Source organism: Scyliorhinus canicula, chromosome 12 (assembly GCF_902713615.1).
Source record: "Scyliorhinus canicula chromosome 12, sScyCan1.1, whole genome shotgun sequence".
In the NCBI taxonomy this organism is placed as follows: Eukaryota; Metazoa; Chordata; class Chondrichthyes; order Carcharhiniformes; family Scyliorhinidae; genus Scyliorhinus; species Scyliorhinus canicula.
In genome coordinates, this window is record NC_052157.1 from 163,030,365 (window position 1) to 163,044,926 (window position 14,562).

General features: G+C 43.5%; 1 protein-coding gene across 4 annotated transcripts in view; it reads left to right on the plus strand.

The window, feature by feature from the left end:
* The window catches only part of smg6 (SMG6 nonsense mediated mRNA decay factor), a 619,962-nt gene that overhangs the window by 297,126 nt on the left and 308,274 nt on the right, over positions 1–14,562 (plus strand). The gene's annotated exons all lie outside the window — the stretch shown is intronic.

The window sequence follows — 14,562 nt, forward strand, 5'->3', positions numbered from 1 at the left end:
TTATTCTATCAAAACCACAAATAATTTTGAACACCTTTATGAAATCGCCCCTGAACTCTTTTAACATGAAGTCCGTATCCGTTTAGAGGGAAATGAAATTGCCAGGCAATGGTTTATGTTGTGGGAAGATCCTGAAAGAAGGGAGAGGGCAGAATAATGCATCGTAATAAATTGCTGATCACTATCATAAAAGCTAACATAGTTCTGATGGGGTCCAGTTTGAAAGAAAATTTCCTTCTTTTGGTCTACCCTTTTTCCAAGGTATATTATTAATTCCATGTCCTTCTTGGCCATCGTCCCTGCCTTTGTGGCCTTGCTTATTCCAATGGGCGTCTGGCATCCTTTCCATCATTCATCCCCCAAAACTTCAGCTCATCCAAAAGTCTGCTTCCTTATAACCTATCCTGCACCTTATAACCTATCCTGCAGAAGGTCCAGTGCTCCCATCACACCCTGCCCTTGCTGATCGATATTGGCTCCCACTCCTACTGTGTCTCTGGTTGGAAGTTCATGTTTCTTTGTCTGGAAATCCTTTATGGACTTGGAGCTTGTTTTTTCAGTAATCTCCTCCAGACTATTAACCATCCGCCTCCTAAATCTGTTCCTCTGAAAATTGCCTTTTATGCACCTCCCTTTTCCCTCCCACTCTGGATGGCCGTGGTTTTAGTCCTCACACTCTGGAATTCCGTTCATTGGTATGTCTGCACATCCACTCCCACTGCTCCTTTAAGACAATCCTCATAAAAGCATTCAGTCTCCCCTACTAATATCTCTCTTTTGGCTTAGTGTCTGTTTTTGCATCTGCAAAATACCTTGGGATATCTTTCCATGTGAAAGACACAACATGAAAGCAAGTTGATTCCACATAGTTGGAAGGAAACGTTATGTTTAACTTGCAGTGCAAACCTGTTATCAATTGGATTTGATCATTTGGGTACTTGGATGATGGAAAGTCTTCCATTCCTGTTTCAGTTGCCGTGATTATCAGTTCTCATTGGGTTCTTTTTCCAATATGCACAATATGTTACTGCAATAGTCTGCTCACAGTCACCAGGAGCAACCAATGTGTTCTGTATTCATTGGGTTGGGCCATTGTGATCTTTATCAGAATGACCCCCTGAATGGAGGGTTGCTTGAAGTTTTTAAAGATTCTCATATTTGCGAGGATCACTTTCTCTTTAGATAACTGTTGTCTGGAAAATGTCTAGTTAATCTCTTGGTTTGAGTTGGTTTCCCTCCATAACTTTCTGTCTCGCTGGCCTCAAAGTTTCTATCTTGGGGCCATGGCGCCTTTAACACTCAAGTAGTTGCTGCGTTACTTTTAAAATTGGCGTTTACTGTGTAACTATAAATTGTAAAGACTCCTACTCAATGTGCACTGCAGGCTATTTTGCATAGGTTCCCAATTACTTTGATGGATGCATAACAAATAATTCATGCCCTAACTTCTTGGAGTACCTACAGTTTTAAAAAAACACTTCAAATAATTTTACAGCCTGAACAATTTTTTTATGTGATTCTATTTTTTGTTTTCAGACAATTTAGGAGCAGTTATACACAGAATCTTAGTTGGTTGGCAGTGAACAATAAGACAGTAATTCAATCTCTGGATTCAAATAATATATCTAAACTCCAGTCAGCTGTTCTCCTGGTTTATGATGTCATCTGTCATCCCCTTCATTTATATTACAGCCGTAATGCTCACTGCAAACATATATAAATGTTTCTATTGGATGACTGAGGGTGCGAATATATTGTGTTGTGACATTCACCGGAAAATGCGATGAAGAATCATCTTCCACATCGGAAGTTGAATTACTAGAACGTTAGGAGTGATGTATATATGTATTATTTTTCCTTTAATGGGGATTGTTAATATCAGAGATATTTGCAGCACAGTGGCCTAACGGTTAGCACTGCTGCCTCATCGCACCAGGGACCTGACCGTGGATGACTGTCTGTGTGGAGTTTTCACTTTCAACCCGTGTCTGCTTGGATCTCCTCCGGGTGCTCCGGTTTCCTCCCATCGTCCAAACATGTGCAAGTTATGTGGATTGACCATGCTAAATTGCCCCTTCGTGTCCAAAGATGTGTAGGATAGGTGGATTTGCAATGATCAATGGCCTAGAGTGCTCATTCGGAGGGTCGGTGCAGACCTGAAGGGCCAAATGGCCTCCTGCACTGAATAATTCTATGGAAAGTCAGTTTTCTCAGGCCTGTTCTCACTGGTTCTACTTATTTTTGTAATTGGGCAAACTAACAAAGTTACATTTATTGTCCACTCCAATATGCTCTCAGCATTAAGAGCCAATGTAAAAAGAGACTGGAGGCGCATGCAGTTGAAATCAGGTAGGGATTCCCATCCTGAAGCCTGAACAACATCAGTGAACCAGTTGGAATGTTTTCCAACAAAACAGCTGCTTTCAACATCATTTCTGGTATCAAACCACAGATTTATTGAGTTCAATTTTACTACTTATCATGCTGAGATTCGACCTCTCAACCTCTGGGTTGCTAGTCCGGTGCCATAACCACTAGGTACTACTACTGTAATTGTAAAGAACAGAATGGTAAAGCTGCCGCTGTTAAATTCAGCACAGCTATTTCTGAAATTATACAAAACTAAGTTATGGTGATAAAGGACAACGTTGGATAGAACTTTAAGCTTTCAGTTGTGGCCACATTGCATTAATGCCTGATAAAGTTCTGGAGAAATCATCAAAAAGAAATAAGTTGCATAAATATTATTTCACACAAAGCCCTCTTAACGGAATAACTTGGCTGGCGAGGAAGTCACTCGAGGTGTTCTTACAGGACTCGTTTTGCCAATGAGTGTCTCGGAAGGTTGTTTAAGATATGGTTGGCAAAAGGAAAAGTTAAATCATGAGGCCTCGCGACTGGCTTATTTGTTTAAAAGCCTGCTTTTGTCAGAAGGGAGATTCATATACAAGGTTCCAAACTGAGTTACCCTGCTGTTTTTTCTTGTGATTGCATTACTGTTTGTGAGGGAGTAAGGCCTCGCCCTCTATATTTTTGTAAAATTAATAGAGGTATGCTAATTGCTATCTCTAAAAATTTAAAACTGGACAAAGACCTTAAAATGACTGAATCTATGTCTGACTGTGACCCCTGAACACGAGGAGTTGCCTGACACTATTAGAGCAGCCCACACCTTGTTATCTCTGAAGAGACACTGATGACCCTCCTGTGGGCTGCACAGATCAAGTTCAAAGAGAACTATACAAATGCCACCTGTATTTCATAACCCAGGCTGCAATTGGAGTCTCCTCGTCTGCTAGGACAAAGGCCCCCACAATCTTTGCACGAGCATGGTGGGTTACCGATCCCGGGGAGGTCAACAGCTACTTAAAGCCAATTACTGACTTGAAAATCCAAGTTGGTCTCCAGCTTTCTATGGCTTGGACAAGTTTAATTGCCTGGAGTTGTTTCCCTCTGGGATGGTCTCTGATCACCCTATCAACTTTGAGAGCCTACTCACTGGCCATTAATTGGCTGTCACTTTACTTTCCCACACAGTACAGATTTGGATTTCCCATTGATGGCAGGGTTCAGAAGCCTGTGGCAAATCATCTCCTCAGTGTGACCAAAAAAGGTGTTTTACAATTATGGATAGTAACAATGCAAGATCCACAGAAATGGATATTAGTTCAGGTGATTTCCAGAGTTCGAGAAGTCAGCGTCCAGAGGGTGTTTCCTTCGTGGCTGAGTTGGAGAAGACAACATGAAAATCCTGGAAACAAATGGTGCTGCAACATAATAGGCATTCTGTCCTTAGATCAGCTGGCAGGCATTGATCGGAGACTTTTATAAATCAAGCAGGCTCCAGCGAGTTGAGAGATGGTAACTGACTGCTTGCTGATCCGGGTGGCTGGAGTCCTTCCCAGTTGATGTAACTGTGCAAAAAAGGGCAGCACGGTGGCGCAGTGGTTAGCCCTGCTGCCTCATAGTGCCGAGGTTCCAGGTTCGATCCCGGCTCTGGGTCACTGCCCGTGTGGAGTTTGCACATTCTCCCCGTGTCTGCGTGGGTCTCACCCCCACAACCCAAAGATGTGCAGGGTAGGTGGATTGGCTAAATTGTTCCTTAATTGGAAAATAATAATTGGGTACTCTAAATTTATAGGAAAAAAAGAAGCTGTGCAAAAGGCCGGAGTCTTGGGTCATGGCCCATTAAGGGTTAATTGCAGCTTACCAATCAGTTGCTGTGCTTCTATCCAGAATTCCATTGTTCCCCCTGAGGAGAGAGAGACACACACACACACACACACACACACACGAGGTGGCTAATTAGTATCTGTTTGGGTGTAATGAGTTTTGATCTCTCTCTTTTGTGATAGTTTAGGTTGTGGGGGGCAGTACATCTGTAGTCCTCTGCTTCTGTTGATAACCATAGGTCAGTGCAGTGAAGTGTGAGATTCTGTAGGCTGCGAGAAGAATTCTTTTGTTCTGGTAACTCCTGGTGGTAGCTTCCAGAACAAAGGGACGGTCTTGTCATGTGACTGGTAGCAGCATTTTTAGTTCCGCAGAAAGTCATTTTTTGAACATAGAACATGGCAAGAGAATAAAGTTAGGACATCTTTTCATGTATTGTGGTCCCAACAACTGCTGTGTTCAGTAGGTGGCTCACCACCATCTTCTTGAGGGCAATTAGGGATGGATAATAAATGCTGTCCTTACCAATAATGCGCACACCTTGACGAGGGAGAGGAGAGACAGGCAAGATGGGATGGACAAAATTTTAATGAATGTGATATCCTTGGGCTGCTTTATCATCATTAATCCATGCTAGAGGCAGCAAGGTGGCGCAGTGGGTTAGCCATGCTGCCGAGGTCCCAGGTTCGATCCCGGCTCTGGGTCACTGTCCGTGTGGAGTTTGCACATTCTCCCCGTGTCTGCGTGGGTTTCACCCCCACAACCCAAAAATGTGCAGGGTAGGTGAATTGGCCGCACTAAATTGCCCCTTAATTGGAAAAAATGAATTGGGTAATCTAAATTCATATTAAAAAATTAATCCATGGTAGATTGTTGGTCGCTGGATCAATCTCATCTATCACATGTTTCACAAATGGAAACCACTAGAAAGTGACACGATTCAAATAAACTATCACCCAGTGAGATTGTTCAAAAGTGTCACATTAGTATATCACATGACTGCTATTGTTTCAGAAGAAAGTGGATGAGGGAGGTGTATGGTGGAGGGCCAGGTGCTGTGGAGCAGCAGTTTTTATTTCTTTACTAGTTCATAGGATGTGGGCATTATAGGCTGGGCCAGCAGTTTTTGCAGAGTGCTTGCTCGACCATTTCAGAGGGCAGTCAGTGATCAGCCACATTGCTGTGGGTCGTGAGTCACACGCAGACCAGGCTGGGTAAGGGTGGCAAATTCCCTTCTCTTAAAAGGGATTAGTGAACCAGGTGGCTTTTTGCAACATCTGATGATAGTTCCATGGTCATCATTACTTACACCATCTTTATATTCCAGATTTATTCATTTTAATTGCACTATCTGGCATAATGAAGTTTGAATCCTTATCCCCAGAATATAACTTGAACCTGTGCATTACTTGTCCAGTGAGGTTAGCAACTATGTCACCGTCTCCCCATAAACGGGAGGATTTCATGAATGAGGCCAGCAAGCATCTCCGAGGTGTTGAAGCTGAATGAGTGGAATGACTAACGTGCACTGTATTTAGAATGTTACAGTGTATTGTTTCCATTTACTTACAACGTGTGTTTATGCTTTTTGTGTGCCCACTCACCTGTCACACTGTTCCTCTTCAAAGAGTCCACGTGTCTCCCCAGTTGTGGGTGTCCCAGTGAAAATTAAAAAACTTTGTTATTGTGTATTATTGCTTTTGGTAGTCAGACATCAAACTGAAATCCCCTCTAACTCCGTCTTAGACCTTCGTTGCATATGAATTGGGAACAGAGCTAGGCCACTCTGCCCCTCAAGTCTGCTCCGCCATTCAATAAGATTGTGGCTGATCTGATTGTAACCTCAACTCCTGCACATCCCCGTTAACTTTCACCTGTCTGCTTATTGGTGGTTATGTCTGCAGTTGTTTAGATTCATTATCTTGTTAAGCTTTAGATGTGCAATACAGGGCCTGTCATTGTCCTCGCCATGCAGGGCTTTTATTTGTCAGCAAAAGCACTGTGATCTTGTACACATTTCATTTAGATTCAGCAGTGTATTTGTTTCCATGGGTTTTCTAAATGAGTTATCTAATAAATGACAACTTGTTTACATTTCGGACTTGTACCAAATGGTGTTGAGCAAGCTGGCAATCAGAGCTACAGCAATACTTTACAAACCATCTACTTGTCAGCTTCAAGACACTGCCATTACTTGACATGTAACCGACTGGAGAACTTTCTGCAATATCCTGCAGTAATGTAAATAATGCATTGTGTGATTTATAGGCCACTGATCTTGCTATACCGCTGCTTTTCAGCATTTCAAAAAAAAGGCCCACCTAAGGCCGAATGCATGACAATGCTGGTTAGCATGCTGCCCTTTCCTTTCTAGACTCTGGGTTGAACTCTAGCCCACGGTAATAATGAGTCTTCTCACTCGGCTGTTTTAGTTGTCTCAGCTCCATTCATAGTTGGTGCAAGTCTGCAGGATGGGCCTACCCCCAGCCAGCACTCAGTCACATTTCTCACTGTTTCTGGGTTGCCTCCTGTTTCTCCCACATTGATGGTTAACCTCATGAAGTCGAAAGAAACTGATATAGACAACAAACGATGCAATACGGGAGAAAGAAGAACTTTGCTTCTGTACAACTCTGCTGGTAGATTAGTAAGATCCCAAAAACAATATTGAAATAAATGATCAGTTTGTCAGTTTTCCAAGTTGTGGACGGAGTGATAAACGTTGCCAGATCATTTGGAAAATCTCTCCTGATCACCTTCAAATGAAGTTTGAGAAACTGTACCTCTGACACTGCAGCACTCGCTTGTCGCTGCACTTGAGAATGTTGGCCTTGATTATACATTCAAGTACACGAGTGACGCTTGAACCCATGATCCTCTGACTCAGGTGAGGGTGTGTGTGTCACAGAGCCAACCTGGTCCTTGAGATTAAAAAGATGCACTGAATATAAAGATCAATGTGAAGACATTATGTTCATTGCAAGCAAGAGATCAGAGCAACATTAGGATCTCTGTAGTGTGATGCATGCAAAAAATTGGTATATATATTGTATTATTGATCTGGTGCAGTAATGATTTTAAAAGCCTGGCTTAGTGTGTGTATACATCTGCTGCTGTAATATTGTTTTTAAAATCCCGGTTTAAAAGACAGCCAGACTTTGTGGCTGCAAAATGCGCAATTAATTTATCGCAAAAGTGAGATCATCCTTCTTTCCGACCTGTATTTGTTTACAAAGAGAGGCCTAATGTTTTTTTCTGAGGATTCCTGGGGAGTAGATAATTAGAGGTATTGTGTTTAAACTTAAGCAAGTAGGTTCTGGGATTTGAGTGGAATGGGGATGATGTAAGTAATGGGAGGAGCCAGGGCTGTAGCAGACAGAGTTTGAGTTTAGTTTTGGCTGAGAGCTCAATAGCGGCTTCTGAAATGAAAAATGAAATGAAAATCGCTTATTGTCACGAGTCGGCTTCAATGAAGTTACTGTGAAAAGCCCCTAGTCGCCACATTCCGGCGCCTGTCCGGGAAGGCTGGTACGGGAATCGAACCGTGCTGCTGGCCTGCTTGGTCTGCGTTAAAAGCCAATGATTTAGCTCAGTGAGCTAAACCAGCCCCTTTCTGCAGAAAGCTGTCACAGATTCAGCACCAGGATCTGACTGGATCCCTCTCTCTTCAAGCAGTGTCTCAAAATATATCTCTATCCAAAAATTGGCAAGTAATCCTGTGTTTGCCAACTCTATTTAAAAGTGTATTTTTACCTGTGCTGTGTTTTGCTTAATTGGCGATAAAGAAGGTATCACTTAGAAATTAAAGTGTTTCATTTTATTGTGAAGCACTGTTAACTGGTTATATTTCTGCGATTAGGTAGTTTAATAGAATCCCTACAGTGCAGAATGAGGCCATTTGGCCCATGGAGTCTGCACTGACCCTCTGATGGAGCAACCCCACCTCACCTTTTGGACACTGAGGGCAATTTAGCATGACCAATCCACCTAACCTGTACAGCTTTGGACTGTGGAAGGAAACCGGAGTACCCGGAGGAAACCCATGCAAACACTGGGAGAACGTGCAGACTCCACCCAGACAGTGACCCGAGGTTGGAACTGAACCTGGGACCCTGGTGCTGTGAGGCAACAGTGCTAACCACTGTGCTACCGTGCTGCACTAGTTATACTGTGTTAAGAATATATTATATCACTATTTTTGAGTGGAATCACTTCTGGACGGAAGTATCCTTTCTTCACAGTTTTACAAATTTAAAAAAAGTATCGGGGTTCCTGTCTGGTATCCTCGCAAATGTTGGGTCTGGTCCTGGATGGTAGTAGTAGAATCATAAGGAAACACATATCCAGTGACTAATCAATGTCCAATATTCTGAATGGTAGCTTTGTATTCATGATGGTAGAGCCTGTGTCTTTATCCCAATATCGAAGGTGAATTTCACTCAAGGAATGAAGAAATATTATTAACTTTCAGATACATGTCAAGATGTGATGGACAGTTTGAGAGCTCTAAAGGAGGGCACAGTCACTGCCTGATCCCAATGGGATTGGATCCTGAGGAAATGATAAAACTGGCTAATGTCACATCTTGGATGGATTAATTAGAAATAGGATGTTAATTTACGACAAACAATTACATCTCCAGGGCAGTGAGCCTTGTCATTGATACAGGGTAAAGTGAAGGCTGTAACGAAGGAGGGAATGACTGAAACATTTTAAGGAATACAGAGAATTAGCATAGCTTTAATGGAGGAGACCATCTCTGACCTATTAAGCTTTAAAGCGCTGCTGTGGCTGAATTGGATCAATTAATGTAAATGTTTGATTTCGGAATGGCTTGCTTGGCTGTCTTGGAAGGATCAAGACAACCTGTTAGTGTGGAGAGGAGATGTATTTAGGCTGAGGCGATGGCGTGGTGATCACTTTCCTGCTCCGACAGACATTAGTGAACCAGTTGGTGTTAAATCACAGCCCAGCAGGTTTCATGGTCCATTTTTCAGGAGTCAGTCTCAATATAGTAGATTTATTGAGTTCAATTTTATCATTTGTCATGGTCAGATTTGAACTCATTGATTGCTTCATAAACTGTAGGATTCCCCTGACCATAGAGAAGGGAAGACCAGGCAAAAGTCACGATTGCAGTTAAACTAACCACTCCTTTAGCAAGATTTTTTTCTTTTACCAGAAAAAAGCTGAGTGCTGGAGGACATACAAAGGTTATCAATGAAAGGGCATTTGAAACGGGAGGTAGTCCATTTCTAAAATGGTAACGACAGGAGATGGGGCTGACAGGAGCTAATGTAGCACAATGGTTCACACTGTTGCTTCACGGTGCCAGGGTCCCGGGTTTGATTCCCGGCTTGGGTCACTGTCTGTGCGGAGTCTGCACGTTTTCCCCGTGTCTGCGTGGGTTTCCTCCGGGTGCTCCGGTTTCCTCCCACAAGTCCTGAAAGACGTGCTGTTGGGTAATTTGGACATTCTGAATTCTCCCTCTGTACTCGAACAGGTGCTGGACTGCGATGATGTGGGAATTTTCACAGTAACGTCATTGCAGTGTTAATGTAAGCCCATTTGAGACAATGATAAGGATGATTATTAATACTTTGACTTTGTTACAGTCAGCTCTGAGATGGGGAGAACTGAAGAAGAGGGTGATTCATGATTCGTGGGCTTCAGTAGGCTGCTCTTTGTAAGGGCTGGTGCAGACTTGATGGGCCGAATGGCCTCCTTCTGCACTGTAAATTCTATGATTCTGTGAAATTTAGGTTGAACATAGCTGAAGCCATGTCTGGGAGGTTGGAGGTGAGAAAGTGAGGGAGTGCTGAGGTGATATATGGGCAACTTGTACATGGTACACACTGCTGTTACTGTGCAACAGTGGTGGAGGAAGTGAATGTTTTAATGTGGTAGATGGAGTGTCGATCAATTGGACTGATTTGTCCTGGATGATGTCAAGCTTCATGAGTGTTGTTGGAACTGTATCTATCAGGCAAGTGGAGAAAATGAAATGAAATTTTGTTTATTGTCACAAGTAGGCTTCAAATGAAGTTACTGTGAAAAGCCCCTAGTCGCCACATTTTGGCGCCTGTTCGGGGATGGGAATTGAACCATGCTGCTGGCCTGCCTTGGTCTGCTTTCAAAGCCAGCGATTTAGCCCTGTCTCCTGACTCTTGTGGCTTGTAGATAGTGGACAGGCTTTGGGAGTTACTCACCATTGTTACAATCCCTGGAGAGACCAATAAATTTTAAAAGATCTCCACGACACCAACGGAAGGAAAATTGACAGACAAGATTTCACTTCTTAAAACTTTTAGTGTAACAAAGTACCAAAATCAACATAATTCAAAAATTAATAGGTGAAGGACATTACAAATAAGAAGGTAAAATTCACTTCAAATATGTGATCCAACAAAGATACATCTCACATAGTTTACAAGCACTTGCATTAATTCCTGCACAAATGTGGCACCATCCACAATTTCAAAGTCTTGCCAACTCTACCTCAGTTATGTAGGATTTCTCAGTTTTCACTCCGCTGTTTTGGCTGTTGAGTTGCATTCACCAGCATCCAAAGTCCCCAGACACAGCTAACACCGACGAGGTGTATGTCTGCAAACCGTCTCCTTCATCCTGATGGCAAAGAATCGTCAGAGACTCCCTTCTCTGACCACTTTAAATGGCTCAGTTGGCTTTGGCAACGCTGATAGCTGCAGGGGTCTTGCCCAATGCACAATTCCCTGCTCTTTTTGTCTCCCGCCCTAAGTTCTCTCTAACTGTATAATGCACAGAGTAATACAGTCTCTGCTCTCTTTGCAGAGAGACTTGTTTCAGCACTAGGATCTGAACTTTCCAGCAGAAAAACCCATTCATTGAGCGCCTTCCTTGTGTCCGCTCACACCAACTCTACGTTCTGAGCTTCCTGCCACCAGACCGGCTTGATCGCCAAACTAGCTTTTTAATCTGTTTGCTTTCTGGCTTGCAATACGCATTAGGTCATTTGGACATTCTGAATTCTCCCTCAGTGTACCTGAACAGGCACCGGAATGTGGCGACTAGGGGCTTTTCACAGTAACTTCATTGCAGCGTTGATGTAAGCCTACTTGTGACAATAAAGATTATCATTATCATAACACCCTCAGGTCACATGGCATTTCTGGGAACCAAATAATGTCATAACCAGTAAACCAATTATACTCTCTCAAAATAATGTCAAATTCACCTTGGCCTTAAAATGTACATTACGCAGAAATAAAGTAGTTTTTCTCCAAAACACATCAGTCATCGCATTGCAAAATTTGTAAATTCTGACCTGCTCTTGTAGCCACTGTATATCATTGGCTTGGGTGGCACGGCACAGTGGTTAGCACTGTTGCCTGTGGCGCCAAGGACCCGGTTCAATCACGGCTCTGGGTCACTGTCCGTGTGGAGTTTGCACATTCTCCCCGTGTCTGCGTGGGTCTCATCCCCACAACCCAAAGATGTGCAGGCTAGGTGGATTGGCCACACTAAATTGCCCTTTAATTGGAAAAAAAATAATTGGGCACCCTCAATTTATAAAAAAAAACATGTCATTGGCTGGTCCAAATGTGCAGTTTCAATTAACTCTCTTTCTGTCGTAACAAAGATTTTAACCGGTGGAGAGCTTTTGCCTTGATTCCCATTGAATTCAGTTTAGCTCGGGCTCCTTGATGCCACACTCGGTCAAATGCTGCCTTGATGTCTAAGGCAGTCACTCTCACCTCACCTCTTCAGCTCTTTTGTCCGTGTTTAGATCATGGTTTTAATGGGGTCAGGAGCTGAGTGGCCCTGACAGAACCCAAACTGTGTGTCAGAGAGCAGGTTATTGCTGTTAAGTGCCGCATTGATAGCACTGTCAACGGCATTTTCCCATCACTTTACTGATGATCAGCGGTAGACTGATCGGGTGGTAATTCTCCAGATTGGAGTTATCCTGCTTTTTGTTGACAGGACACAACTGGGCAATTCACCCCATTGTCAGGTAGATGCCAGCATTGTGGCTGTAAAGTAGCTTGCCTAGGAATGTGACAAGTGCAGGAGCAGAAATGGTCAAGTACTATTACTGTGATTTGAGAGGGCCCATAGCCTTTGCAGTATCCAGTGTTCAGCCATTTCTTGGTATCACATGGAGCGAATTGAATTGGCTGAAGACTGACATCTGTGATGCTGAGAACCTCGGGAGGGATGAATCATCCACTCGGAATTTCTGGCTGAAGATGGTTACAAGTGCATCAGCTTTGTCTGTTGCACTTATGTGCTGGGCTCCCCCATTATTGAGGATTGGGATATTTGTGGAGCCTCCTCCTCTAGTCAGTTATTTAATTGTCCACCACCATTCACGGCTGGGCAGGGCTATGGAGCTTAAAACTGATTCATTGGTTGTGGAATTTGTGTTATTCACTTGAGGTAATAGCAGAACTGGTTTGCGAATAAATATTGTGCTTGGGTGGCTGGCTTAAATACATTTCCAGGAGAGAGAATCTGGGAAGCTCAGGTAGAAGTGGTGATGGAAAGTTCTGGAAGCTGCAGTTTAAGAGCTGTTGGGGAAGGGACATTCTGGAAGTAGAAATGTGTCAATACTACTCAGTTCTGCAGTTCAAAACATTTGAAAATGAGTACACTTAGTGTAAAATCTGCAACAGAACTTACTACAACCAGAGGACACAATCTGAGACTAAAGGGACGATCCTTTAAAACAGAGATGAGGAGGAATTTCTTCAGCCAGAGGGTGGTGAATCTGTGGAACTCTTTGCCGCAGAAGGCTGCAGAGGCCAAATCACTGAGTGTCTTTAAGACAGAGATAGATAGGTTCTTGATTAATAAGGGGATCAGGAGTTATGGGGAGAAGGCAGGAGAATGGGGATGAGGAAATATCAGCCATGATTGAATGACGGAGCAGACTCGAAGGGCCAAGTGGCCTAATTCTGCTCCGATGTCTTATGGTCTTAAAATTCTCTGTTATAGTTCCTGAGATGTGAAGTTACCGATATGGGTCCTTTAGCAGCCGGAGCATTGCAGATAAATTACTTGGTAATGCTGCTTGTACTTAATCTTGTATTTAGGTCAGCATTCTGTCGAGTGTGAGCAGTAACTTGGTAGTGTAGCAGAGTTTACCTGTTCACAGCGATGCAGCAACAGTGTTACAAACATACCTATGAATTCGGGATATAGCCTGTTCTGACCATTGATAAGGTCATGGCTGATTTGTTTGTGGCCTGAACTCTACTTTCCTGTCTACCCACTGTACCCTTTGACTTTCTTGTTAATCAAGAATCTATCTGACTCGGTCAAAAATATTCAGTGACCCAGCCTCCACTTCTCTCTGGGGAATGGAATTCCACAGATTAACGACTCTCTGAGAGAAAAGAAATTCTCCTCGCCTCCGCCTTAAACAGGTGACCCCTTATTTTTAAACTGTGTCTTTAGTTCTAGTCTCTATCATAAGGCTAAACATACTCTCAGCGTCCACCCTGTCAAGTCCCCTCAGGATCTTGGATGTTTCGATGAGATCTCCTCTCACTCTTTAAAGTCCAATGGGAACAGGCCCAACCTGTCCAACCTTTCCTCATAAGATGCACCTTTCATCACAGGAATGAGTCGAGTGAATCTTCTCTGAACTGCTTCTAGTGCAGTTATATCCTTAAGTAAGGAGACCAATACTGTACACATTACTGCAGATGTGGTCTCACCAATGCCCTGCAGAAAAACACCCCCCTTTTATATTTAATTCCACTTGCAATAAATGGCAACATCACATTTGTCTTCCTAATCATTTACTGCACCTTAAGACTAACATTTTGCAATTCATATACCAGGACACTTAGATCCCCTCGTACTGCAGAGTTTCTGCAATTTTTCTCCATTTAAATAGTCCTCCTTCCAAAGTGGGCACTTCCACATTTTCCCACATTGTATTCCATCTGCCAAACTTCTGTCTACTTAACTTATCTAAATACCTTTGCAGACTCCTTGTGTTCTCATCACAGCTTAATCTCCTACCTATCTTTGTGTCCAGGTTAAAGTCCAACATGTTTGTTTCAAACACTAGCTTTCGGAGCACTGCTCCTTCCTCAGGTAAGGATTCCGAACCTGGTGTTGTAAGACTTCTTACTGTGCTCATCCCAGTCCAATGCTGGCATCTTCATATCCTGGCCGGGATTCTCCCCTACCCGGCGGGGCGGGGGGTCCCGGCGGGACGGAGTGGCGTGAACCACTCTGGCGTTGGGCCTCCCCAAAGGTGCGGAATTCTCTGCACCTTTAGGGGCTACGCCCGCGCCGGAGTGGCTCCCGCTCCGCCGGCCGGTGCGAGCGGCCTTTGTCGCCCCGCCAGCCGGGGCCGAAAGGCCTTCATCGGCCGGCGGAAGTCGAAGCATGCGC